The 2,399-nt window shown below is 34.4% G+C and overlaps 1 long non-coding RNA gene across 1 annotated transcript; it reads left to right on the forward strand.

Moving 5' to 3' along the window:
* Positions 1 to 344: 344 nt before the first annotated feature.
* Positions 345 to 1,795, forward strand: LOC138886388 (uncharacterized). The gene is made up of 2 exons (XR_011405101.1): positions 345 to 799; positions 1,551 to 1,795. It is a non-coding gene; the product is annotated as an uncharacterized lncRNA (long non-coding RNA).
* Positions 1,796 to 2,399: the final 604 nt, after the last annotated feature.

Raw genomic sequence — 2,399 nt, forward strand, 5'->3', positions numbered from 1 at the left:
AATATGTATGTGTGTGTATGTGTGTGTGTGTTTGTTCTTATTTGTGTATATATAGGTTTTAAGAGTTGAGTAATGGTTTGATAAATGGGGTGGGGTTTGTGCTAGTGTAATTTAATTAAAATTGTGCCAAAATTGGCCCAAAATTTGAGCCCAAAGAGCCCAAACCCGGTCCAAAAGGGGGCTGCCAAGAAGAGCTTAAAACGACGTAGTTTTGTCTTGAAACTACGTCGTTTTGGTTAAGTGACAAGATTCAATCTCATCCACCCATCTTGATTTAATCCAACGGTCCTAGTTTGATCTTCATCCTAGGTATTTAAAGCCTAAAATACCAAATTTTTTTCCCATTTCCCCTTATTTCCTCTCTCTTCTTTCCCTCTCCTTCTTCTCTCTTCTCTCTCTCTCTTCACTCTCTCTACGCCGCCCCAGCTCCGCCCATCGCCGCCTGTCGGAAATCGTCGCCGCCGGCGGACCACCTCCAAACACCTCCAAATTCACACCACGTAATCTCCACAACTTCCTCTTTCCATATCTCCAAACCAAATCCTAAAAAAATCCCTCAAACTCCTTGAATCTTAGATCTAGGAAACTTTCCCGTCACTTTTTTGCCCAAATTCTTGAAGCTCCAACCACTACCACCCCAAAATACCTACATCAATGGATAGGGCTCTTCAAGACCTAGCTATTGATGTCAATTCTACCCTAAAAATCCGGCAACCAAAATCCGGCCTAATTCCGGCGACCTCCCGGAACACCCTCTTTGGCATACCACCATTTTTTCGGCCTTTTGATGTGTAAAATGGTAAAATACTATTCTTTTTCATGGCTGATTTTTTTATTTTTGTTTTTAATTATCAGATTTTATTTTTGTGTATTATTAATTATTTTAGCATTAGTTTTTGAAGTTTGAAATGTTAAATTTTCTGTTTTTGCACTTGTTGAAGTAGTAAAATAGTTTTATATTAATAAAAGTGAGGTAATGAAAAATACTTAAGCGTATATGGTACTTGTTTGGTTGTTTGTTTACTGCTTCAAGACTCTTTGAGTACAACACTCAAAAGTCAAATTGTTTGGTAAGAAAATGAAGACCTTTGGACATTATTTGAATAAAGTCTATCTTTGAATAGTGGAGAGCAGATTTTGTTTGAAATAGTTAACAAGATTTGAACTAGAAAGTCTTGCTTTTTGAATTTAAGAGCAGATTTTGTAGAAAAATCTGTCAAAAAGATTGATTTTTAATTTTTTAAAATAGCTGGTTGTTTTGATATATAGAGGGGACTCCATCACACTTCCGGGGGCATTTTTTACAATTGCTTTGTCACAAAAACAAAAAAATTCAGCAGTTGAACACATGAAAAGTAAGCTGAAATGGTGAGCTTTGGGAGTGAATTTTAGAGTGCAAACTTTTAGAAAAGTATAAGTCCTCTTTAGAGTTCGTTTCTGAGTTCCCTCTATAAGTTTTCGGGTTGTTTTAACACGGATTTGCTGCTGGTTTTGCTGCTGTTTTTATGCTTCTTTAATTGCTGAACTACTGTTTATTCTTTTGCTACCAGGTAATCCTTTAAGACTCGTAATGTACGTATTTTCAGCAATGGGAACAACTTGAACATGCTGCACCATTTAAATGTGTTTGATGTGATGAATAGTTTGACAACAAAAGAGCTTGTATGTTATTGTTATGTATCAAGCATGTGATAATGTGAATATAGTCCTTCATAATACTTGAATATTGAGTTGTAAGTTTTTGAATGTGATATGTAAGTCGTTTATGGATTTTTTTAAGCATGTTTTCAAGCTATTATATCCGAGTAACAATGCTAAGTATGTCATGAATGACTTTAGGTGTATAACACATAGCATGAGTTCGTTTTAGTTGCTGAAATTTCACTGTCAACATATGCTTCTAGGAATGCTATGATAATATCTTTGTTAATCTGGCCATTTTGCCAGATTTGCAAAAATGACTATTTTTGTAAAGTGGGCGTTTATACAATTGTGACTACGTAGTTAATGGTCATGAACTCAAACTAAGTAAATAGCTAAGATTGTATCAACTTTGGGCCTTATTGAATCAAAGATAAAAGTTGGCCCATTTACCTTTAAACAACAAAATTGCCCTTTTTCTTCTATATAGCATTGAGCCAATTGAAATTCATTTCTCGGCCCATTTTAATAATAAATTCCAGCAGCCCAAAAGCTCTTACAAGCTGGCCTATTTTTTTTAACAAGAAGTTGGCTCATTTCTTTTAAAATAGATAAAGTTGGTCCAACATTTATTTGCATAATTTTTCCTAACTATAAAGCTCGAAAAAATAATAATAATATTAGATTTTTCTACTATTTTAATTAACTAGTTTCCCTTTAATTAATTTAAACGTTAGGCAAATAGTAGGTGCGGTTTA

Source organism: Nicotiana sylvestris, chromosome 2 (assembly GCF_000393655.2).
Source record: "Nicotiana sylvestris chromosome 2, ASM39365v2, whole genome shotgun sequence".
Classification (NCBI taxonomy): domain Eukaryota; kingdom Viridiplantae; phylum Streptophyta; class Magnoliopsida; order Solanales; family Solanaceae; genus Nicotiana; species Nicotiana sylvestris.